Source organism: Triturus cristatus, chromosome 1_2, assembly GCF_964204655.1.
Source record: "Triturus cristatus chromosome 1_2, aTriCri1.1, whole genome shotgun sequence".
In the NCBI taxonomy this organism is placed as follows: Eukaryota; Metazoa; Chordata; class Amphibia; order Caudata; family Salamandridae; genus Triturus; species Triturus cristatus.
This window is the reverse complement of record NC_140580.1, coordinates 482562212-482589279: the sequence shown is the minus strand read 5'-3', so window position 1 is coordinate 482589279 and position 27068 is coordinate 482562212.

The window sequence follows — 27068 nt, the reverse complement described above, 5'->3', positions numbered from 1 at the left end:
GTTTTGTGGGGATTGTTTGTGGGAAGTAAATTCATTATCAATAAGTAATAATTAATAATTCATTTATTGATAAATATTTTCGTTAATAGTGTAAATAATTAGCTTTTTAAAGTTACGTTTTAGGTGTGGGTTGTGAATTTTGCAGGGGTATAGGGTGGGAAGTAACTAAACTAAAATATTTAATAAAAATGTTTTTAATACATTATTTTTAAATAGAAATATTTATTTAAATGAAAATTATGTTTTCATTTTAATTATAATATGTATAGTTATTTATCATATGTATTTAAGATTGTAATATGAACGTATTTTTATTTATTGTATAATATAAAATATATTTGTATTTCTTTTTATTAACATATTTAGATTTTTATTTGTTTACTATGTTTTTGAAATTATTTTATTGTGCTGAACAGAATTTGTTTGTTTCTATTGTTGCAATGGCTGGAGTGGGAATAGTAAATTTTACCCCTCCGCAATCCAACATTTTCCCTTCTGTTACTCAGACTGGAGTGGGAATAGTAAATGTTACCGCTCCGAAGTCCAACACTTTCCCTACCGTTGCATTAATTGGAGTATGAATAGAAAATTTTACCCCTCCGCAATCTAACACTTTCCCTACTGTTACACTGACTGCAGTGGGAATAGTACATTTTACCCCTATGTGATTTAACAGTTTTCCTACTGTTGCATTGACTGAATAGGGAGTAGTAAATTGTATACATGCTTAGCACAACTCTTTGCCTACTTTTGTATAAATTGTAGTGGTAATAGTATATGTATTAAATGTAACATTTTAGAAAGTATTTTATATTGTTACAAATATATTATTCTGTTTTTGCCAATTAAAATATAATAATCATAAAAATAATTTTAATGTCTAAAATATTTGTATTACATTGTAATTAATATATGTTCTTTTTGCTGTTTTTTAAAGTAAAATGTTTTTTTAAATATTTTCACATATTGGTAAATATATATGTGTATATATTACCTACTGGCGGTCGCCAGTAGGTAGTTATAGTTAGGACCACGTTTCTATAGGAAAACCTCAACATTCTATTTTGAATAACTTTGGCGCCGGTCGACGAATCCTCGCGAATTTCTCAAAATAGGTGGGGCGCTACGCTCCGCTCCTACCCTGAAAGTCTCGGGGGGATCCGTCAAGCGGGGGCTGAGATAAAAGGGGGGTCCCAAAACGCGTTTTTCCCATGCATTTTTCCATAGGACCTTCAGAACGAGCTACAGCCCGAACGGCTGAACAGAATTACTCAAAATTTGGCAGAGAGGTAGTCCCTAGGTCAAGGAAGTGCCTTTTGTAGGTTTGGTGTAAATCTGTTCAGTAGATTCTGAGAAAATAGCCTTTAAATCAATATATATATCTGAGCCCGCTTACGGTACGCTTACCGTACGCTTACGGTAAGCGTACGGTGGCGTGCGCGAGCGCGATTCTGATTGGCTCTTAGATCTTAGTAAACATTCGAATCGGCCGAAACCAGGAAGTGGCGGCCGCCATTTTGTCTCTCGCACTGAGTGTTGTTTATCAAACATGATGGCCAAAAACATGTTACGGGGCTGTTTTGACAACTCCCTCCCACATAGTCATGTTGAGGGAGTCCACAAACATCCCCCAAGAGCAAAAACGGTTTTATTTTTTTTTCGGCAATTTCGCGGGGTACGCTTACCGTAAGCGTACGGTAAAAAAATAAAAATAAAAAAAACACTATCCACACTTACCCCACCCCCTGTGCTTTTGGTGGCCGAAGGCCACCAAATGTTCAGGGCTTATTAATAGGTAAAAAAAACTAAATTTTGGCAACATGAAATTATAAAATCGAAATAAAAAAACACTATCCACATTGACCCCACCCCCTGTGCTTTTGGTGGCCGAAGGCCACCAAATGTACAGGGCTTATTAAAGTTGATAAAAACCGTGCACGGAACGAACTGCGTTAAGTGGGCGCGCACGCCTCGAATGGCGTAAAGTAACTTAGCATTTAAAAAACCGTACAAATTCACTGAAAAAACCATAGGTTTCACACACGTTATAGTTAGGAATTAGCATTTAAAAAACCTTGCAAATTCACTGAAAAAACCATAGGTTTCACACATGTTATAGTTAGCGGAAATTTTACTGATAAAAAACCAGTGAAATTCCCCCGTTATAGTTAGTGCTGGCAACTATAACTCACGCGACCGCAATCTTCTGCTGATGACATATGTGTCTTTATGAAAAAAAAATATTTGTAATATATGTATAGCTAAAAATGTATGGAAGAAGACATGGGCAAATAAGTGTCTAAATACAGTATTAGCATCAGCAGAGGATTGCGGTCGCGTGAGTTATAGTTGCCAGCACTAACTATAACGGGGGAATTTCACTGGTTTTTTATCAGTAAAATTTCCGCTAACTATAACATGTGTGAAACCTATGGTTTTTTCAGTGAATATATATATATATATTACCTACTGGCGGTCGCCAGTAGGTAGTTATAGTTAGGACCACGTTTCCATAGGAAATCCGCAACATTCTATTTTGAATAACTTTGGCGCCGGTCGACGAATCCTCGCGAATTTTTCAAAATAGGTGGGGCGCTACGCTCCGCTCCTTCCCTGAAAGTCTCGGGGGGATTCGTCAAGCGGGGGCTGAGATAAAAGGGGGGTCCCAAAACGCGTTTTTCCCATGCATTTTTCCATAGGACCTTTAGACACAGCTACAGCCCGAACGGCTGAACAGAATTACTAGAAATTTGGCAGAGAGGTAGTCCTCAGGTCAAGGAAGTGCCTTTTGTAGGTTTGGTGTAAATCTGTTCAGTAGATTCTGAGAAAATAGCCTTTAAATCAATATATATATCTGAGCCAGCTTACGGTGCGCTTACGGTACGCTTACCGTACGCGTACGGTGGCGTGCGCGAGCCCGATTCTGATTGGCTCTTAGATCTTAGTAAACATTCGAATCGGTCGAAACCAGGAAGCGGCGGCCGCCATTTCGTGTGTTTCACTCAGAAAAAAAAGAGTGATAACAAGAAAAGGGGGCAAGGAGGAGAGATACAGACCCCCTAACATTTGTAAGGGGGTCAAAGAAGGACAGAAAAGTACAAAGAAAACATTTATTGATTTTAAAAAAAATCACGGGGTACGCGTACGGTAAGCGTACGGTAGAAAAAAAAAATTAAAAAAGAAATGAAAATCAGATTTAAGTGTTTCGATATTAGGGGGCTCTAAAAAGAGCCGTCGTGTTTATTAAGTGATTTTTTAGTGGTACCTACAAGTAAGTACCGATGCAGAGTCTAAGGTTCAAGAGGAAGACTCTGTTCCCTTCATCATTGAAGTGTACACCATCTCCTCTATAAATGTCTTGCATGTCATAACGCAAGTTGTTGTGGTAAATGGAACCCATACCATAGTCACGGAGGAAAGCAGAAACAGATTTGTTGACGTGCTTTCTTGCTTTGTCAATCTGCAGACAGAAATGATTGGACCAGTTCCATTTTTGCCTTTGGCATATGTTAGAAAACACAAAGGCAGTGTTAGGGAAAAGTGAAAACAGTTGTGCAAAGGTCTCTTTCATAAGCATTTCCAGACCTACCCCAGTCAAAGTGCCTAGGTCATTGCCACCACAGTGCACTATTATGAGGTCAGGGTGTTGGATGTGCATGAAGGATTTCACCAATGGCATCAATTGGTGCCACTTTAACCCTCTCTGACCAATCCATTTAATGTCTACATTTGGCAAAGCAAGGTCTCTCACCATATCTGTTTTCTCTGCATACTTTTCACTCCAGAAGACATAGCTGTCCCCTACAATCCACACTGTGAACATCTTCAAAGGAGAACTGTATGCACTCAGGAGGTGTCTTTCAGTAGAATGGCAATATGAAAAGAAAGACAGTTTGGAAATGGAGGCATACATATTTTTTTTTTTAAAAAAAGAACTGATTGGCTGTTTCATACCATTCTAGAATAAAAACTAGGCTGTATGTGTAAATTAATAGAAGCATGTTTTGTATTGGTACAGAAAAATGTGTTACCAAAGAACAGTACTATGGATTTGCTGTTAGGTTTGAAAAGTCTAGCACTCTTGCTCTTTGGAATTGAAACATTGTTTGGCGAACTTCTGACCTGACTCCACACAGCAGTGTTCCATGAGCTGTTGCTATGGTAGCAGGCAGAAGTCAAGTTGGGGGAAGGGTACTAGGCAGAAGTCAAGTTGGGGGAAGGGTACTTTTGGAAAAGGGTTGGTTTTCAACCAATAGAAATGTGTGATTACATTTGAAAAAAAGGGGCAAGCACTGAGATTTGAAACTAACATGTATATGTGTGGAAAAAGAGAGGGAAAGTTTGCCATTATCTGGTTCTGCTGAGAGGAGAGAGGTGTAGAGAACAGAGATCCTGGCTCTGATAATCTGCTGTTTGAGTGCCACATTTCTTTCACAACTAACTAATTTTAAAGGTGAGTTTAGAGTCTGAGAGGGGATGTATATGGTAAATTAAGAAATGAATAATAGAAATGCAATTCTTTTTGTTGAAGTTGTGTTTATTATTTTCTGTTTTGGGAGAAATTTAAATGTGAGGAACATGTAAAATAATATGGACTATGTTTTCACAATAAATTAAGGTGTACTGGTATAATAAAAGAATAGTTTAAGGGTTTGAGGTTGGACTCAGTAATGCAAATACATTCAGCATCACTAAGGCTGGTTGCCCTTGCTGGAGTGTAGGCAGACACCCAGGTTACAAATGATGCTGGTCTGAAAAAACAGTTTGGACATGTGCTTTGTAAAAAATCTGAAAAGTGGATTCATAATGTGTCAGTCTGTAAAAGTGTTTATCACTTGCCAAAAAAAAGAGCAGTAAGTGTGCTTTCAAATTGGCAAAGAAATTTCGTTTTGTGACTAATGTGAAAACATGACTCTGTGTGCAAATAGGAATTACAGGCAGAGATTTATTGCGTATTGCTCTGGTGATTTCACAGTTGCATTAGATGGAAAGGGGGAGACATTTTTTGGTGCAGAAGCAGACTCTTAGCACACAGGTAGCTGCTTACCATGTGGAATCATGCACAGTATTCACAAGCGAGTGGGGTTTGAGGTTTCAGTCAGTAATGCAAATACATTCAGCATCACTAAGGCTGGTTGCCCTTGCTGGAGTGTAGGCAGACACCCAGGTTACAAATGTTGCTGGTCTGAAAAAGCAGTTTGGACATGTGCTTTGTAAAAAATCTGAAAAGTGGATTCATAATGTGTCAGTCTGTAAAAGTGTTTATCACTTGCCAAAAAAAAGAGCAGTAAGTGTGCTTTCAAATTGGCAAAGAAATTTCGTTTTGTGACTAATGTGAAAACATGACTCTGTGTGCAAATAGGAATTACAGGCAGAGATTTATTGCGTATTGCTCTGGTGATTTCACAGTTGCATTAGATGGAAAGGGGGAGACATTTTTTGGTGCAGAAGCAGACTCTTAGCACACAGGTAGCTGCTTACTATGTGGAATCATGCACAGTATTCACAAGCGAGTGGGGTTTGAGGTTTCAGTCAGTAATGCAAATACATTCAGCATCACTAAGGCTGGTTGCCCTTGCTGGAGTGTAGGCAGACACCCAGGTTACAAATGATGCTGGTCTGAAAAAGCAGTTTGGACATGTGCTTTGTAAAAAATCTGAAAAGTGGATTCATAATGTGTCAGTCTGTAAAAGTGTTTATCACTTGCCAAAAAAAAGAGCAGTAAGTGTGCTTTCAAATTTGCAAAGAAATTTCGTTTTGTGACTAATGTGAAAACAGGACTCTGTGTGCAAATAGGAATTACAGGCATAGATTTATTGCGTATTGCTCTGGTGATTTCACAGTTGCATTAGATGGAAAGGGGGCGACATTTTTTGGTGCAGAAGCAGACTCTTAGCACACAGGTAGCTGCTTACCATGTGGAATCATGCACAGTATTCACAAGCGAGTGGGGTTTGAGGTTTCAGTCAGTAATGCAAATACATTCAGCATCACTAAGGCTGGTTGCCCTTGCTGGAGTGTAGGCAGACACCCAGGTTACAAATGATGCTGGTCTGAAAAAGCAGTTTGGACATGTGCTTTGTAAAAAATCTGAAAAGTGGATTCATAATGTGTCAGTCTGTAAAAGTGTTTATTACTTGCAAAAAAAAAGAGCAGTAAGTGTGCTTTCAAATTGGCAAAGAAATTTCGTTTTGTGACTAATGTGAAAACATGACTCTGTGTGCAAATAGGAATTACAGGCAGAGATTTATTGCGTATTGCTCTGGTGATTTCACAGTTGCATTAGAAGGAAAGGGGGAGCCTTTTTTTGGTGCAGAAGCTGACTCTTAGCACACAGGTAGCTGCTTACCATGTGGAATCATGCACAGTATTCACAAGCGAGTGGGGTTTGAGGTTTCAGTCAGTAATGCAAATACATTCAGCATCACTAAGGCTGGTTGCCCTTGCTGGAGTGTAGGCAGACACCCAGGTTACAAATGATGCTGGTCTGAAAAAGCAGTTTGGACATGTGCTTTGTAAAAAATCTGAAAAGTGGATTCATAATGTGTCAGTCTGTAAAAGTGTTTATCACTTGCCAAAAAAAAGAGCAGTAAGTGTGCTTTCAAATTGGCAAAGAAATTTCGTTTTGTGACTAATGTGAAAACATGACTCTGTGTGCAAATAGGAATTACAGGCAGAGATTTATTGCGTATTGCTCTGGTGATTTCACAGTTGCATTAGATGGAAAGGGGGAGACATTTTTTGGTGCAGAAGCAGACTCTTAGCACACAGGTAGCTGCTTACCATGTGGAATCATGCACAGTATTCACAAGCGAGTGGGGTTTGAGGTTTCAGTCAGTAATGCAAATACATTCAGCATCACTAAGGCTGGTTGCCCTTGCTGGAGTGTAGGCAGACACCCAGGTTACAAATGATGCTGGTCTGAAAAAGCAGTTTGGACATGTGCTTTGTAAAAAATCTGAAAAGTGGATTCATAATGTGTCAGTCTGTAAAAGTGTTTATCACTTGCCAAAAAAAAGAGCAGTTAGTGTGCTTTCAAATTGGCAAAGAAATTTCGTTTTGTGACTAATGTGAAAACATGACTCTGTGTGCAAATAGGAATTACAGGCATAGATTTATTGCGTATTGCTCTGGTGATTTCACAGTTGCATTAGATGGAAAGGGGGAGCCATTTTTTGGTGCAGAAGCAGACTCTTAGCACACAGGTAGCTGCTTACCATGTGGAATCATGCACAGTATTCACAAGTGAGTGGGGTTTGAGGTTTCAGTCAGTAATGCAAATACATTCAGCATCACTAAGGCTGGTTGCCCTTGCTTGAGTGTAGGCAGACACCCAGGTTACAAATGATGCTGGTCTGAAAAAGCAGTTTGGACATGTGCTTTGTAAAAAATCTGAAAAGTGGATTTATAATGTGTCAGTCTGTAAAAGTGTTTATTACTTGCCAAAAAAAAGAGCAGTAAGTGTGCTTTCAAATTGGCAAAGAAATTTCGTTTTGTGACTAATGTGAAAACATGACTTTGTGTGCAAATAGGAATTACAGGCAGAGATTTATTGCGTATTGCTCTGGTGATTTCACAGTTGCATTAGAAGGAAAGGGGGAGCCTTTTTTTGGTGCAGAAGCTGACTCTTAGCACACAGGTAGCTGCTTACCATGTGGAATCATGCACAGTATTCACAAGCGAGTGGGGTTTGAGGTTTCAGTCAGTAATGCAAATACATTCAGCATCACTAAGGCTGGTTGCCCTTGCTGGAGTGTAGGCAGACACCCAGGTTACAAATGATGCTGGTCTGAAAAAGCAGTTTGGACATGTGCTTTGTAAAAAATCTGAAAAGTGGATTCATAATGTGTCAGTCTGTAAAAGTGTTTATCACTTGCCAAAAAAAAGAGCAGTAAGTGTGCTTTCAAATTGGCAAAGAAATTTCGTTTTGTGACTAATGTGAAAATATGACTCTGTGTGCAAATAGGAATTACAGGCAGAGATTTATTGCGTATTGCTCTGGTGATTTCACAGTTGCATTAGATGGAAAGGGGGAGACATTTTTTGGTGCAGAAGCAGACTCTTAGCACACAGGTAGCTGCTTACCATGTGGAATCATGCACAGTATTCACAAGCGAGTGGGGTTTGAGGTTTCAGTCAGTAATGCAAATACATTCAGGATCACTAAGGCTGGTTGCCCTTGCTGGAGTGTAGGCAGACACCCAGGTTACAAATGATGCTGGTCTGAAAAAGCAGTTTGGACATGTGCTTTGTAAAAAATCTGAAAAGTGGATTCATAATGTGTCAGTCTGTAAAAGTGTTTATCACTTGCCAAAAAAAAGAGCAGTAAGTGTGCTTTCAAATTGGCAAAGAAATTTCGTTTTGTGACTAATGTGAAAACATGACTCTGTGTGCAAATAGGAATTACAGGCAGAGATTTATTGCGTATTTCTCTGGTGATTTCACAGTTGCATTAGATGGAAAGGGGGAGACATTTTTTGGTGCAGAAGCAGACTCTTAGCACACAGGTAGCTGCTTACCATGTGGAATCATGCACAGTATTCACAAGCGAGTGGGGTTTGAGGTTTCAGTCAGTAATGCAAATACATTCAGCATCACTAAGGCTGGTTGCCGTTGCTGGAGTGTAGGCAGACACCCAGGTTACAAATGATGCTGGTCTGAAAAAGCAGTTTGGACATGTGCTTTGTAAAAAATCTGAAAAGTGGATTCATAATGTGTCAGTCTGTAAAAGTGTTTATCACTTGCCAAAAAAAAGAGCAGTAAGTGTGCTTTCAAATTGGCAAAGAAATTTCGTTTTGTGACTAATGTGAAAACATGACTCTGTGTGCAAATAGGAATTACAGGCAGAGATTTATTGCGTATTGCTCTGGTGATTTCACAGTTGCATTAGATGGAAAGGGGGAGACATTTTTTGGTGCAGAAGCAGACTCTTAGCACACAGGTAGCTGCTTACTATGTGGAATCATGCACAGTATTCACAAGCGAGTGGGGTTTGAGGTTTCAGTCAGTAATGCAAATACATTCAGCATCACTAAGGCTGGTTGCCCTTGATGGAGTGTAGGCAGACACCCAGGTTACAAATGATGCTGGTCTGAAAAAGCAGTTTGGACATGTGCTTTGTAAAAAATCTGAAAAGTGGATTCATAATGTGTCAGTCTGTAAAAGTGTTTATTACTTGCCAAAAAAAAGAGCAGTAAGTGTGCTTTCAAATTGGCAAAGAAATTTCGTTTTGTGACTAATGTGAAAACATGACTCTGTGTGCAAATAGGAATTACAGGCAGAGATTTATTGCGTATTGCTCTGGTGATTTCACAGTTGCATTAGAAGGAAAGGGGGAGCCTTTTTTTGGTGCAGAAGCTGACTCTTAGCACACAGGTAGCTGCTTACCATGTGGAATCATGCACAGTATTCACAAGCGAGTGGGGTTTGAGGTTTCAGTCAGTAATGCAAATACATTCAGCATCACTAAGGCTGGTTGCCCTTGCTGGAGTGTAGGCAGACACCCAGGTTACAAATGATGCTGGTCTGAAAAAGAAGTTTGGACATGTGCTTTGTAAAAAATCTGAAAAGTGGATTCATAATGTGTCAGTGTGTAAAAGTGTTTATTACTTGCCAAAAAAAAGAGCAGTAAGTGTGCTTTCAAATTGGCAAAGAAATTTTGTTTTGTGGCTAATGTGAAAACATGACTCTGTGTCCAAATTGGAATTACAGGCAGAGATTTATTGCGTATTGCTCTGGAGATTTCACAGTTGCATTAGATGGAAAGGGGGAGCCATTTTTTGGTGCAGAAGCAGACTCTTAGCACACAGGTAGCTGCTTACCATGTGGAATCATGCACAGTATTCACAAGCGAGTGGGGTTTGAGGTTTCAGTCAGTAATGCAAATACATTCAGCATCACTAAGGCTGGTTGCCCTTGCTGGAGTGTAGGCAGACACCCAGGTTACAAATGATGCTGGTCTGAAAAAGCAGTTTGGACATGTGCTTTGTAAAAAATCTGAAAAGTGGATTCATAATGTGTCAGTCTGTAAAAGTGTTTATCACTTGCCAAAAAAAAGAGCAGTAAGTGTGCTTTCAAATTGGCAAAGAAATTTCGTTTTGTGACTAATGTGAAAACAAATGTAGTAATATATTTAAATAAAATAAAGGAATTTTTTTTTAGTTTTTTTCAGGTATTGCTGAAGAGCAGTGAACAAAATTTAAGATGCCTACAAAATCCAGAGTAAAAAAAGAGCAGAAAAAAAACCTATATTTGAAGACAACTGGAGGACCTAAGTTAGTTGAAGATGCTCATGTTGGGAAGAAGAAAAAATCTTCTGGTAAGCAAACAAAAGATTTTCTAAGGAACATATTCAAAAAAAGGAAAAATGTACAAAATGTCTGTACTGGAAAGAATGATTTGAATCGAAAAGGACAGGAAAAAATTGAGAATTTAGTTAATGCAAATATACCTTCTGCAACTAAAAAGATAAACTTAAACAGAAAAACAGCGTTTAAAGAGATACGTAGAAAAATGTTTCAGAGGAGAGTTATGTCCAATTTGATAAAGGATGTGAAGAAATATAAGCAAAAGGCAAAGTTTTATAAGAGAAAAAAAGAAATTGAAGCCATTGCAGCAAAGGCATTAGAATTAAAAAGGAAACTATTCATTTTAATTTTGAATAGGATGCGTACATTAGACAAAATGGTTAATGTACTGAAATCACATAGCAAAAGGAAAAGAGTAGTGAACAGAACAAACTTTTGTAAAGTGTTTTTAGGAAAATGGATGCATAGTTCAAGTAGTGAACCTTTTTTTAATGAAGAGAGTTATTTTCAAAGTAATAGTTTGCTGCATGCAGTTGACACCAGAGGTCGTGCTTATGAAGTGAAAAATGGTTGCATAATGGAGAAGGAGATAATGGTTCCAAGAGATGAGGTACAAGTGATGGCGGATGAGGCTATGGGGAGACGTCCTAAAGCCCCAGTGTACACTTGGAATTGTAGTAGTATTTGCACTGTGCGTCAGGAATCTATTGATAAATTTCGTGAGTTTCTAGGAGAATATAGCAAAAAAAGTGTGAAACAGAAGATTAAGGTGCTTCAAAGTCTAGATCCATGCAGAGTGAGAGAGAATACTGGTTTGCAGGGTCATTCTCTGGCTTGTCTATCTAGAAAAGTGTGTAATAGTGTTTTCCATCATTTTAGGATGCTGGCTGTTCATCATACTGAAATGAGAAAGTTTGTGAGACGGTTGTATTTTGCTAAAAGTCCAGCAATAAAGTTAGATGGATTGAATAGGGCTCTGTTCCGTGGAACGGTATCAGATGTAGAGAAGGTTGTTGATGAAATTCAGTTTTGTTACTTTGGTCCTGAACAAAACAGTGCAGAGAAGGACACAGTAAATGAGGAAGAAGTGGAAGAAAATGTAGAACCCTCTGTAAGTAAGACATTTAATGATCACATAACAAAATTTGCAATAATCTCTCATGAAAGACCAAATATAACTTGTATTTGTTGCCGCAGAACTCATTATAGAAAACAAACCAGGTATGTTGATCTCTACAGAAAGAGTAAAAATGAAGATAATTATAAGTGGAAGGATTTTGCCACCTATATATTTCTTGAAAATTGTTTTGAATTGGGTGAAGTTCAGCGTATTTGTAAATACTGTTACAACAAGTTAGAGGAAAATAGAATGCCGACCAGAGCTGTACATAATAATTTAGAATTGGATGCTATTCCTGCTGAACTTTCTGAATTAAATACATATGAGTCTATACTCATTCAATGTGTTCATCCGTTCCAGACCATAGTACGTATGGAGCCCAAAACTGGTAAATTACCTCCTTCAGATTTACTGAGAGGTTTAAAAGGTAGAGTGGTGTATTTGCCCTTGGATTTGAAAAAAATATGGAAACTATTGATGCGGATACTTTGGAAACTGAACCATTAATTATTCTGGTTAATGGTGTACCTACAAAGAATAAGAAGATTTGGCAGGAGCTGGTAGATGTACGGAAAGTACAAAGAGCAAATTTGTATTTGAAAAGGAATACCAAATGGTATGAATCAATTTATATAGAAGAAGAAGAAGAAGAAGATTTACAAGAAGACACTGAAACACCAACTGGACAAATTGAAAAAGTGGACAAGTCAAATGAAGAAGAAATTTATGAACATTTCATTCAAAAGAAGTTATGGGAGACAATATTGATCTATTTCAGATGAAGAAAGCAAAAGGAACTCCCGTGAGTGTATGGGAGGAGAGCTTGGAAGCTCGATGTTTTCCCCAGCTGTTTCCTAAAGGAAAAGGAGGACGATACGATGAACGTCCGGAACAGATTCCAGCTTCTGAGTATCGGACTACAAGACTATATGCTGAAGATCCCAGATTTCGACAAAGTATTCCTTATTTGTTCCATCTTTTATTTGAAAGCGACTTGTCTGCACTGTCTTATGCAGTAAATCACATTTTAAAAAGTGGAGTACATTTACAAAATGTGTCTGCTAAGGATTTTATGGAGAAAGTGCAGCACCGAGATGATCATTTGGAACCACAACTGATCAATCTGATGGCTTGTCAGCGTGGGACAAATGAATATTGGTACCGACGCCATGGTGAATTAAAATGCATGTTACGGAATTTAGGAACACCAACATGGTTCCTTACCCTAAGCTGTGCTGAGTACGCTTGGGATGATTTACTGGATTTTCTACGAGAGGCAAATTCAAACATTAAAAACATTGAATACAAAACCGCAGGAGAACTGTGCTCATTGGATCCGGTTAATGTTTGCAGATATTTCAATCATAGATTTGAGGCTATGATGTCCTTCATCTGCAATAAAAAAAATCCACCTCTAGGAGAAGTAGTGGATTTCTTTTGGAGAAAAGAGTACCAGGCAAGAGGTGCTCCTCATATTCATATGCTGTTGTGGATCAAGGATGCCCCAAAGTTTGGAACAGATACTGATGAAGCAGTGTTATCTTACATTGAAGAATATGCAACATGTGCTATACCAAAAAGCACAGAAGAGAAAAAGTTAAAGGAGCAAGTTTTACGTTTCCAAAGTCATCGGTGTGGAAAATACTGTCGACGGAAATACAAGAGCAAAGATAAATACTACACTAAATGTCGATTTGGATTTCCTAGACCTGTTCTTTCAAATGGAAGAGTTAACAGTTTTATGTCAGCTGTGAGACATACTATCACAAGAAAATCACCTAAGAATACCTACAACCTTAAAAGAAAAGAAGAATCAAAAAATATAAATGACTAAAACCCAGTGATTTTATCCATGTGGAACGCTAACATGGATATACAGTATGTAGCTGACAATTCCATTGCTGTTGCTCGATATGTAACGTCTTACATTACGAAATCAGAAAAAACAGAATTGAAGGAAATGTGGGAAGAGATTTCTCACGAGAAAACTGTCAGTAAGAAGCTGTACAGTTTCAGTTTGAAGATGTTATCGCATCGAGAAATTGGATCCTACGAATGTTCAGATAGGTTATCTTCTGCAAGTCTCTACTCGAAATCAAGAAGAATAATTTGGGCAAGTTTAGGCCTTGCAGCAATGAGAAATCGGGTACTGAAATCTGTTGGAGAAATTGAATATTTGGCCGAGAATGACCCAGAAAGTACAGATATTTTGAAATCAAACATGTTGGATACATATTACCCAAAGAGAAGTCATCATCTGGAGAACATGTGTCTCTATGAAGTGCCGCAGAACTACATTTATTCACGGAAAGCCGCAGAAGACATCAACAATGGAAAATATAAAGTTATTGGTGAGGAAGGATGTTTGGTGAAGCAAACAAAAGGAAGTTTGATAAATCACCGGAAGCTGAGTTGCGACACTACTGACAAAAAGGAATTTTACTACTTGGCTCTTTTACAGCTGTTTAAACCATGGCGTACAGAGGATGAACTACTGGGAGAATTTCAAAGCTATGAAGATTCATTTAATGCTTGCAAAGACAGCATACAATGCAGAACATTCACAACTTATCTGCAAATATTAAATGAAGAAATTGAACAGGAAACTACAATTGCAGCAGAAATAGCTAGAGACAGTTCTCAGGACAGCCAAAGTTCAGGAACACTCAGTCAAGTTCCCCTAGGACAACCAATCGTTGAAAATGAAGCATCAATAGCCATGAATGAAGTGGAAACAGCTATGAATCAAGCTCAAGAAAAATTTATAGACTTACAAAATTTGGAAAGACAACTGAATCAAGAGCAGCAACAAATTTATGAAGAGATCAGAAACAAAATTGATCACGGATTTCTACATGAAAAAAAAGAGTGCTCATGCACATCATTTCATCCAATCAGGATGTATGTAAGCGGACAAGCTGGAACTGGAAAAAGTTTCCTTATAAAAGTCATCAGAAGCTACCTACAGCAAAAAACGGATTCTACTTTGTCTTGTGTGGTTACTGCTCCAACTGGGTTAGCAGCATATAACATAAAAGGAATCACTTTACATCGTTTGCTAATGTTACCAGTGGAGCATGAGAACAAAATACAATACAACAAGCTAACTGGAGAAGCATGCTTGGAAGTTTCAAGAGTATTGAAGAAGATGCAAGTTCTCATTATTGATGAGGTGAGCATGGTATCGAGCTTAATGCTTGCCTTTGTGCATTTAAGAATGCAGCAAATTCTGAAGTCAGACTATGACGTGTTATTTGGAGGAAAACACGTCATAATTTTTGGAGATCTTTTGCAACTTACTCCAGTTAAAGGACAACCAGTGTTTAATACTGTGACACATGAAGACACGAAGAAGTCATTGGGAAGCATCGGTAATGCAAATATTTGGTCCTTCTTTGAGTACAAGGAACTTACAACTAATATGAGGCAAGCAAACGATGAAGAATATGGAAGTATTCTGAAAGATATCAGGATTGGACTACTCACAGAAGCTGGCAAAAAAGCATTACAGACTCGGCTGCTACATAATTTATTTCCAAAGGAAGAAATAGTTGCAGAGAAGATATACAAGAACATTGCAGAAAACAAAAGTGTCATCTGCTTAATGTCAACTCTACGTGAATGCTCAATATTCAATGAGGAGCTTTTGAAATTGGAAAAGGAAGATATCAGGAAATTGGAAGCAGTGGACAAAATTGAGGATGGAAGAATTACTGTCACATTAACAGGCACACTGAAAAATAAATTGGATTCACTAGAGAAGAAGATTTCCAAAACAGCTGGATTAGAAAAAAATCTATATGTTTGCATGAACTGTAGAGTATTTTTAAGGAGAAATTTGGATGTTGAAAAAGGTTTAGTTAATGGAGCTATGGGAAGAGTTGTGGGTTTTATTAATTATCAGAAAAAAGATGGAATTGAATGTTTAAAAATAAAATTTGATCAGATAGAAGAAGTTAAAGATATTTGTCGTTGTACAGTTCGTTTCATGCTTGTGAAAGACTTATATGTACGTAGGAAGCAGTTTCCGTTTTCTCTAGCATATGCTGTAACTATTCACAAGTCTCAAGGATTGACTGTAGATTGTGAATTTGTGAACATTGGTTCAACTGTGTTCAAAGAAGGTATGGCATATGTTGCTTTGTCACGAGTGAAAACATTATCAGGTTTATTCATGATAGACTTTGATGATTCAAAAGTTAGTGCTGATACAAACTGTGTAAAGGAGTATAATAGATTAAGAAGAAGCTATGCTCCTCATTTAGGTCAGTATCCTGTGTTGGAGAAACGTGTAGTTTCTCGTAAAAGGAGAAATGAGAATATCTGTAATGAAGATGTAAAGATGAGGAAAAAAAAGAGGAGTGATGTAATTGCAAGCAAAAAGAATAAGGAAAATGAAGAACAGGTTGTAGGATGTTATTTTGAAAATAGCTCTGGTGTCAACTGCTACGCTAATGTAGTGCTGAATGTTGCATTTTATCTGGAAAGTTTGCAAGAGCAGATAATAGTAAATCAGGGAAAAAGATTCTGTACTGTGCTGAGTCTCCTTTTTGAAAAGCTGAGTAATGATAAAACTCAAATAGAAAGTGCTACTGAAATTAGAAAAGTTTTAGATGTATGTTCAGGACGAACACAGTTTTCTCAAAATGTACAGCAAGACGCACAGGAATTCTTGATTTATTTTCTTCAGGTACTGGAAGAAGAAGGGGTTAACATTGAAAATGTATTTGGTCTCTCTTATAAATGGGAACATAGTTGTGAAAACTGTTATAATATATGTGGCTCTAATGTTGATTCTGAAAGGTTTATTTATTTAACATTGCCAGAGAGTAAAACAGTCACTTTTGCTAAATTAGTTAAAGATGCTAATCATAACATGGAATGCGGTGAGTGTCAATCTGAAATGTTTTTAACGTTAATTTTAAAGGAATACAGACAGTATGTAATTTTAATGATGCAACGATGTAGAGCTGATGGTTCAAAATTGGATACTTTAATAAAGAAGTTTACAGGACAGCAATTATCAATTTCAGGAAAAACTTTTGTAACAGTTGCAATAATTTTCCATGATGGACCTACTGTAACTTCTGGTCATTACACAGTTTATCTTAAATGTGAAAAAGGCTGGACACTGTGTAATGATTCCCAATTGATTTTTAAGCAACGTTTGCCTTTTGATTTAGCAAATTCCTATCTAATCTTCCTGAAACCTAAATTTTAGAGAGATTTGACAACATCTGGAGAAAACATTTTTACCATTTTATTGGATTACCATTTGGAATTTACAAATAAAAAGATTTAACAAATTATCATTTGGCCTAATGGAAAGGTAACCAATTGTAATGTGGAATTTTTCCATTTTTTAAGGAAACTTTGGAAAACCAAAAATTTAGAAAAAATCGGTAACATCTGCACAATTTAAATTTTGGAATGTTATTGGATTGCCATTGGAAATTTTGTCAAAAAAGATTTTTAAAATTACTATTTGGCCATGAGGAAAAGTAAACAATTCTATTGTGGACTTATTTAATTATTAATTAATCTTTCGGAAACCAAAATGTTACAGAGAAATGGTGACATCTGTACAATTTCAACTTTTGTTTTTTATTGGATTACCATTGGAAATTAAACAAAAAAAGAATTTTAAAATTACTATTTGGCCTAAAGGAAATGGAACCAGATGTATTGTGGAGTTATTTGACATATATTATTGTGATTATACTTCTGAAACAAAAATATCAGACGGTATTTTAAGGAAATAAGTATAGATATTAGATGATATTTTTTTAGAATATTATGCATTTCTTTAAACTTATGGATATGAAAAAAGAGATTCTGGGCTTTTTTAAAAACAAACTTTGAGATTGTTAATTTTTTTTTGCCTGCTGTTAAATGATGAATGCAATTGCTTTCACAATTTATAGTGAAATGCAATATTTTCTGAAAACAGCAAAAAAAAGGCAAAAATATTTTTTGAAAAATATGTAAATATGTGTACTGTATTATTAAATGTTTTATTAAATATTAATACTTTTTTCTTTTTTTTTCAGATTGAGATAGAACATTTTCGAAAACTATAACCATTTTAAAAGCAATTAAAAATAAATTAAATGAATAAATCTTTTTTTGAGTGGGTATGGTAAGTCAATAATGTCATGGTCCCTTTTTTCCACTTCTCTACAATCACATTTGCAGTTTTTAATTGTAGTCTCTCAAGGACCTTGTAATGTGATAATTGATTTTTAGTGTTTTTAAAAAAAAAAAAAAAAATTACGCGTACCGTACGCGTACGGTAAAAAAAAAATAAAAAAAGTTTTTTAAAAAATATATAAAAAATAGATGAAAGGTAAGGTTGGCTCTTAAAAGAGCCATTGTGTTCATGCAGGGACAGAGGAAAGAAAGATTGGGAATATTAGACGGTACGACAAGTGTGCTGATCTATTTTACTGTTCACTAGGGAAACACTGGTCTCCCTATAAGTAATTAGATCGTGACAATGGGCGCACCGTACTTCAACCCTCGCAAACCGAGGGTTAATTTCCAGAGGACCAGAAAAAGGAGATGCTCCCCCCACAGATGAAGGGCTCACCTGACCTGCAGAAGAAGGACTCGGCTCTGCAGATGATGGTCCAGGCTGAGCTGCTGTGGATGTGCTTGGTTGATTTACTGAAGGGTTACCTTCAGTAAGTCGAGCATGTGTCCTTCTGTGTACATCCTTAAGGTGTCTCATCATGGTGTGATTCCCAAAGGAATACTTCCTGTCAGGATTACCTCTTGAAAGTACACGCTTACACAGCTTGCAAGTCACTAAGGGTGCATTTACCTTTTGCTGGCCTTCTGGAAAAGTAAAATAATCCCATACGTAAGAGGTCTTTTGTTTCCTCGCTCTCTGCCTCAAGGTAGTGCTGCTAGCCTCACTCTCAGAAGAGCTCTGCTGTTCTGCCATCGTATCACAAAGACAACCCAGCTCCTTATCCTAAGGGATCACAAGCAGAAATGAAGGGAATGGGTGTGGTGTAGGAGAGTTCTAGAACTGAAAGTAGTTTCAACCAATCAAAAGTTGTGTTTCATGATCACATGACCTACCGTACGCTTACGGTACGCTTACGGCAAAAGTACGCATGCGCGTAAAAAAAACACGCACTTGCGAGCATGCGCTTAACAGTCACTCCCCGACACTTCCGCGTAACGTGCGCGTGTAGCGTACACGCGTACGTGTCCCACGCGGAGTACGCGCGGCTACGCAAATTGCGTAACTATACGCAAACAGCGTAGATAAATTACGGACGTTGCGTAAACCGTACGCTTACCGTAAGCTTACGGTACGCGTACTAAAAAAAAAATAAAAAAAAAAGGAAAAAATGTATTGCTAATAAATTTTACATGTTTATTTTATAAAATATATTAAAAAAACATATTATAGAATTTTAAAAATTTAACCATAGTCTTTAAAAAAGGATAGAAAATTAAAAAAAATATGTAAAAAAAAATAGAAGAAAAAAAAAAAATTTGCATTTAAAAAACCTTGCAAATTCACTGAAAAAACCATGGGTTTCACACACGTTATAGTTAGGAATTAGCATTTAAAAAACCTTTGAAATTCACTGAAAAAACCATGGGTTTCACACACGTTATAGTTAGGAATTAGCATTTAAAAAACCTTAGAAATTTAATGAAAAAACCAAAGGTTTCAAACATGTTATAGTTAGCTGGACATTTCACTCGTAAAAAACCAATGAAATTCCCCCGTTATAGTTAGTTCAGCTAACTATAACTCGCGTGCCCGCAATGCACTACTGATGACTTCACATATTGCATCACTCATGACATGGTCAGTGACATCACTCATGACATCACTGATGACATTATCCTTGTGACAGAGTGGTAGACCTCCTCTCACCCTAATATAACCTTTGATACAAACATTCAAAAATAGACACTAAAATTTTCAAAACAATGGACATACCAATAACAGTTACAACAACCTATTCAGTAATTCTAAGATCCACATACACATCCACTCATCCACCAACAATCCTATACAGTCACTCATACATGTACTCACACATCATATGTACTCATACACCTAAACATCCTGTAACACAATCCCACTCATCCATAGAGTTACTCACACACATAGTCACTCATGCTAATAAAGAATCAAACATCCATTTACTTGCATATACAGTTATACACACACCAGCACACTTACTTTTACAGAAACTTACACATACTTAGTCTTTTTAACAATCACTTATAGAAACACATACTTATTCATACAGGAACTCTTCCAATCTCTCACTCTCACATATACTCACTTATAAACAACAATAGTCACATATACTAGTTTAAAACATATGTAGTTACTTATGAAGACACTATTGAGACAGTCATTCACTCACTAACACACCCATGCACACACTCATCCACCCATACAGTCCTGCACACATGCTGTCTTCAACACATACAAACAGTGAGTCACTCATTCATGCATCTATGCACTACGTAATACCCCCCACCGCACCATGAAGACACTCAGACACTCATACTGATACTCAAAAAACCAACTATTAACCTATATAGACACTCATGTAGCTACTCACCAACCCATGCAGCCACTTATATACAAAGTGAGAGACTGATACAGGTATTTACACATTTAAACATTACTCACTAAGCCATGTATTCAAAAAGATACACTTAATCAGTCAGTTATACAATCAATTTTTCAGAAACAAATCATCAATTTAGACACTTATATACTCATTTATTCTTCCATCAACCTTGAGATATACATATATAAAACATATTTAATTTTCAGAAAAACACACATTCACTGGATGATGTCATCAGTGATGTCATTTGAGATGTCATCAGTGATGTCATGAGTGATGTCACTGGCCATGTCATGAGTGATGTAATATGTGACGTCATCAGTAGTGCATTGCGGGCGCGCGAGTTATAGTTAGCTGAACTAACTATAACGGGGGAATTTCATTGGTTTTTTACGAGTGAAATGTCCAGCTAACTATAACATGTGTGAAACCTTTGGTTTTTTCATTAAATATATATATATATATATATATATATATATATATATATATATATATATATATATATATATATATATACATATTATCTACTGGCGGTCGCCAGTAGATAGTTATAGTTACAACCTAGTTTCCATAGGAAATCTCAAAATTCTATTTTGAATAACTTTGGTGCCGGTTGACGAATCCTCGTGAAATTTTCAAAAGAGATGGGGCGCTCCGTTCAGCTCCTACCCTGAAAGTCTCGGGGTGATTCGTCAAGCGGGGTCCGAGAAAAAGGGGGGGGTCCCAAAACATGTTTTCCCCATGCATTTTTCCATAGGACCTTTAGTCGCAGCTACAGCCCGAACGGCTGAACAGAATTACGTGAAATTTGGCAGAGAGGTAGCCATAAGGTCAAGGAAGTGCCTTTTGCAGGTCTGGTGTAAATCTGTTCAGTATTTCCTGAGAAAATAGCATTTAAAAGCATATCAATATCTATACGCGCGCGCCGTGCGCGCACTGTGCGCGCACCCTGCCGTGTGCGAGCGCAATTCTGATTGGTTGTTAGATGTCGGTAAACATTCGAATCGGTCGAAACCAGGAAGTGTCGGCCGCCATTTTGTCTCTCGCAGTCTGAGGGGGTGAAAAAAAAAGGTGGAGAACGTGAAAAGGGGGCAGAGTGGACAGTTCCTGACCCCCTAGCCTTGGTCAGGGGGACACAGAAGGACCCCCAAGGGAGACAAAAACAATTTTTTTTTTTTTAATCGCGAGGTGCGCGCTGCGAACCGGTGCGCGCACGGTGAAAAACCTGAAAAAAAAAAAATTATAAATACATAACTTAGCATTTAAAAAACCGTACAAATTCACTTAAAAAACATAGGTTTCACACATGTTATAGTTAGCTGGACATTTCACTCGTAAAAAACCATCTGACGTCATCAGCAGAGGATTGCGGTCGCGTGAGTTATAGTTGCCTGCACTAACTATAACGGGGGAATTTCATTGGTTTTTTACGAGCGAAATGTCCAGCTAACTATAACATGTGTGAAACCTATGGTTTTTTAAGTGAATTTGCAAGGTTTTTTAAATGCTAATTCGTAACTATAACGTGTGTGAAACCTATGGTTTTTTCAGTGAATATATATATATTTGCATACAGTTCAAAAGTTACGTACGCTCTCAGGACATCAGGGAACTGGAAAAGAAATAAGCTTGGCACAAAGCGTTGATTTACATAACGCGTTTCGACTACAGCCGTAGTCTTGGTCACATGTAAAAAACACCACATTTGATAGGCTTAAATAACATCACGTAAAATGTGCACATCCGGACAAAAAATGAAAATACCTTATGGTAGTAGGCGGCCATGATAGAATGGTTAATCAACATGAGGATAATCATAGAAAACAATGTATCGATACACATTTCTAAGCAAATTACGTCACCTCAAATCAAAATATAAAATATACACCATCCCAGATGCTGGACTTGTAACAGTAACTTTGTATAGAGTAGCAGCCTAAGAACGTAATACTTGCGAGTGCAAATATAGTGTCAGCCACTTTGAATCAGTGCAAAAAGATTCAGCAGATTGAATGAAAATGCATGTGCACTCATACTCTCCACATACAATGTATGATCCATAATTGAGAAATAAACATGACCAGTGTCAATGAACCAAATGACGCACAAATGTGCATTGAGTAATTGCCCACGTCGACATGTTAAACTTTCAGGACGTGATGAGTCTGGAAGTGTGTGGGAAAAGAAAACATTGCACCAAACTTTAAACGCACAGCGAATCTCATGCTTATTAAATACATAAACCATCCGCAGAACTAATAGAAGATCTTACAAACAGCATGGAAACAGTAGCATTGAACAAGGCGATGGAAACAATGAAAGAACGTATACAAAAAATACGAGGAAGATATCAAAGTGCGTAAACAAAGGAAATGGAACAGAAATTATGCTGATTATGAAAGCGGTAGGATCCTTACTTTCAGCAAGAAATATGATCATTTATATGCCAACAAGACTTCTCTACATCTCGCACAAGATGCCCCTATAAGCAGCTCCATCTCAGACATTTCGGTTGCAAGTGGCAGTGAATCGGATATATCAGGCAGTACAGTGTCTGGAAGTGAACGAACAGTGAAAAAAGTCACTTTTTTAGACGAATACAGACATATGCACAGGGGCAGGATAACCACGAGGGATACACCAACACCAAAAGCGAGGGGCTGCTGACGGGGACGAGGCAGGGGCCAAGGAAAAGAAGGAACAGAAGAAAACGCATCAAACAACGCTGGCAGAAGAGGCAGGGGATGTGACGGAATGGAAAATAGCAAGATCCGCGGTGGAACAACACAATGATGGACAATGACACGATGAACAAAACAATCATCAATTTATCCAAAAGGTCATTGAGCAACATAGAAAAACAGACCCTGTGTTTAGGCCTTTCTTTCTGTCCCACCTCCTCATTTGATTACACGAATACCAGAATTGATCTTTTTAAATTTGTTTGAAAGCTCAAACTTAAGAAATGGCACAAATTGAAAAGATTAGATAACCAGAGACGTGACCCTGACAGACAATCACATACTGACACTGAATACACGATAGGGGACATAGAAACTAGGCCTGGGCTAAAATTTCGTTCCGTTCGCGGAAATTGGGATAATTTGACATCTTTGCGTTCCGCAGAAAGCGCGAAAATTTCAAAATTTCCGCATTCCGCAGCTTGGCGATAATTTGTTTCTTGCTCGCGCTGTAAAATAATACATTCTCGCGCGTGCGCGATCGCCTTACCTGAATCCCTGCGTTCGCCGACAAGTTTTCTTGATCCGGTCGCATTCTCCATGAGATGTTGTATTGTTTTTAGCCATTTGCGCTGTCTCGCGACAGTTCGCGCCCGCAGTGACGTCATGCGTCGCGCCATCACGTCTTTCTTCTCACGATCATGCACCGCGAGACAACTGAAAGCAAGATGGCCGCGCCCGCGAGCAACCACATGGGTAAGTTGGCGAGCCGCAACCATGCAGAAAATCTCGCGAACATGAGGGAAAAAACTTCCGCACCTTCGCGATATTTCCGCGTGTTTGCGATAATTTTTAACATTTTCGCGATAATTTGCAAAAGTGGATTTCGCAAATTCCGCCCACCCCTAATAGAAACACTAGCTACCATGTTAGAACTACAAGAAGAAACTGACACCGACATTACCACGATCAGCGGAACGCAAATCCTGGCTGATCAAGATGTTGTCTCTGACAATGCCACTGTTACCCCTTTCAGACCACGTTTCTACCCAGTCTACCACATGATGGTATTGATACTTTCCACGATAATGTCACTAAGGCACTGAATGCTTTTAGACACAAAAAAGTAGAAAACAAGAATTACCTTACAATCTTTCGTTTGAGCAGAAAAGGGCACTCAATGATTTAGCCAAAGATAATGACAGAGTGATCCGCCCCGCAGACAAAGGGGGTAATATCGTGGCACTTGATAGAGATCAATATGTTCGAGAAGCCCAACGCCAACTCAATGATCACAATTTTTACCTTCATATCACTAATGAGACCTATCACAATAGTATTATTACCATTTGGGACAGACTTATGGAATGGAAGGACAAAGGTATTCTAACATGGGATGAATACTGTTATCTGAAAAAAGACCCCTTCCTGTCCTTTACCTTCTACATAAGGTGCATAAGGACATGGTCAACCCTCCAGGTAGACCTATTGTTTCTTCGAGAGGCAGTGTTACTGAACACGTATCCAAATATATTGATCACTTTCTTAGAGAACATGTGATCAGTCTTCCGAGTTACATCAGGGATACGAAAGAGTTTCTTGCAAAGATACAGGATGTAGTTTGGTGTGAAGAATATTGTTCATTATCCTTGACGTACATTCATTGTACACCATCATTGACCATCAACAGGGTTTGGAGGCCTGCAAACATTTCCTCAAGAGGAGACTGGCAAGGTACTGGGAGCATAGCAATATGTTATTAGACATGACTGAGTTTTGTCTGAAAATTAATATTTTGTTATTTGATGGCGAACTATTTATCCAGACCAAAGGGACTGCGATGGGTTCTTGCTTTGCTCCCAGCTTTGCCAATCTTTTCATGGGTCTCTGGGAGGAAGAGAACCGACTGGACCCTTTTCTTTCTCCGGATTTTGAGCGGGTCGTCATGTGGCTACGCTACATTGATGACCTATTCATTATCTGGAGGGGTTCGGCGCCAGAAGCCAAAGATTTCATCGACAAACTTATTTCCAATAATCGCAACATTCGACTCACAGGCATTATTGAGAAGACAGTGGCAGAGTACCTGGATGTCAAACTCATGATCAGACACAACACCATACATACCACTCTTTTTCGTAAAGTGACAGCAGGCAACAGTATTCTTCATGCCCTCAGCATTCACCCAGAAACCCTCAAATGGAGTATTCCATATGGGGAACTGTTGAGGGCCAAAAGAAACTGCAATACGGAGGAAACTTACAGATTTGAGAGCAAGGCCATGTTAGATAGATTTAGGGAACGAGGTTACCTCAATTGGGTTCTCCGCAGAGCTAAGGAGAAAGTGGAAGGTGTCAATAGAACTGACACTTTAGCAAACGTTAGCAAACGAAACTATAGTTCCCTCTGAAAACATGACCGGTACCACTGATACGAGGATCATACTTTCTTATCACTCCAACACCAAAGCAGTCAGACGTATTCTTGCGAGTAACTGGAACACACTCAAGAATGACAACACCATAGGGGGGATGATTCAAGAAAGACCTAGCATTACGTTTAGACGCAGAAAGAATTTGAGGGATATGCTAGTACATAGCGATATCACCAAATACACCACCAATAGCGAACACAATCTACAGGGATTTTTTCCATGTGGACACTGCAAAGCATGCAAACATAGTATTTTTCGTAAAGATGCTGTCATTAATAACCGCAACAAGAGCATTGTACAATTTCTGACATGTGATATATGCCATTAGCTGCCCCTGTAACCTATGGTACATTGGCAGCACCACACTGATGGCCAAAAAAAGAATACTTGAACACATGCGTGCTATAACTAACAATGACCCCAAATACCCAGTGGCAAGACATTTTCAGGCAAACCATTTTTCTGACTGCTCTGTACTGAGGTATTGCATTCGGGAACAGATCAGCAAGAACCCCAGAGGGGGCAACAGGACACTGACCCTCAGACAGAAGGAGTCTAAATTGATAGTAGATCTTCAGACTATCGTGCCAAGAAGACTTAATGTTGACAAAGAATTAGCAATACATTTAAAAGAGCATTAATCTATTGCTAGTACTGTTTCTATACTGTTTCTCGTTACACTGTTTATGTGTGCACCTATTTTAATGATGTGAATTTCTCCCTCTTTGTGATTAGTGATATCAGTGTTATTCTCTTCCATCAATAGTGTTATAGATTCATCTCTATACATATTTGTGCCCTTAGTATATTTTTTTAGGGTCAAATATATTTTAACATAGTTTAATTTGTTTTTTCATTTGTTTGTAGGAGGAAAGGAAGGGGCCCATCACTTCATTTGACATTTCACTTGACAGCACGAGCACGGGCCACCTAACCTTTTCTTCGATGTATCACCAGTATGGGCTGTTTCTGCACTTGTTATTGTATGCACATATCTATTGAATAGTACGTTGTCTTCTTTTCATCTTTTGCATACTTATGCGAAATTTGAAGGTTCATGAATCCAACACTGCTCAGGACTTCCTGAGCATCTAGAGTTGAGCGCTGACTCTCTTTTGCCATCCATCCATACGCACTTTTAGACATTCAGTGTCTTGATATTGGGACTTGCACACTTGTGCAACATTTGGGCCGGTGACACTGGCTCAGCTTGTTATTGTTTCAGGTGCATCATGCATTGTACGCAGGGTGTCTGAGTGCACACGCAAGTCTATTTAATCGATCTGTATACACCGTATAGTTTAGTGTAGGGTGTCCACCATGACCACTTATTTCATTTTATTCATTCATTTCTTGCATACTTATGTGAACTGTGGATGGTTTATGTATTTAATATGCATGAGATTCGCTGTGCGTTTAAAGTTTGGTGCAATGTTTTCTTTTGCCATGCACTTCCAGACTCATCACGACCTGAAAGTTTGACGTGTCGACGTGGGCAATTACTCAATGCACATTTGTGCGTCATTTGGTTCATTGACACTGGTCATGTTTATTTCTCAATTATGGATCATACATTGTATGTGGAGAGTATTCAATCTGCTGAATCTTTTTGCACTGATTCAAGATGGCTGACACTATATTTGCACTCGCAAGTATTATGTCCTTAAGCTGCTACTCTATACAAAGTTACTGTTACTATCAACTGTGGTGTTTTTTACATGTGACCAAGAATATGGGTGTAGTCGAAATGCGTTATGTAAATAACGCTTTGTGCCAAGCTTATTTCGTTTCCAGATCCCTGATGTCCTGAGAGCGCACGTAACATTTGAACTGTATGCGAATTTTGATGCCGGCACACTCTGCCGGCGTGTGCGCCACTTCTCATTGGTCCCTGTGAATCCAGAAGGAGCT